The sequence below is a fragment of the Trachymyrmex cornetzi genome, unplaced genomic scaffold (genome assembly GCF_001594075.2).
Source record: "Trachymyrmex cornetzi isolate Tcor2-1 unplaced genomic scaffold, Tcor1.1 scaffold297, whole genome shotgun sequence".
NCBI classification, from domain to species: Eukaryota; Metazoa; Arthropoda; class Insecta; order Hymenoptera; family Formicidae; genus Trachymyrmex; species Trachymyrmex cornetzi.
Genome location: NW_017297659.1, coordinates 14,409 through 14,745, shown reverse-complemented (window position 1 = coordinate 14,745; position 337 = coordinate 14,409).

Genomic DNA, 337 nt, shown 5'->3' with positions numbered 1-337 from the left:
GACAGCATCCTTAGGCTTATTCGACGCGTTTCTAGGGTTGCACCTAGTTGGACACGGCTCAATTGGACACGAGCCACTCACAGCGCTTGAGACTACAAAGCTCCTAAGTATTGGTCGCTGTGATTGATGGTGTCTAATCGAGCCGTGATTGGTCAATTTACTTACTGCTTGTGTGTTATGGTCTTACGTTTTTCTATGTGCACCCGGCTTGAAGCCCATGACACATACAAGAACGTAAGACCGTAACACGCAAGCAGTAAGTGAATTGACCAATCACAGTAGAGACCGTAAGGCCAGTAGCGAATCCAATGTTATGCGTGGTCTACAACGGCAGGAG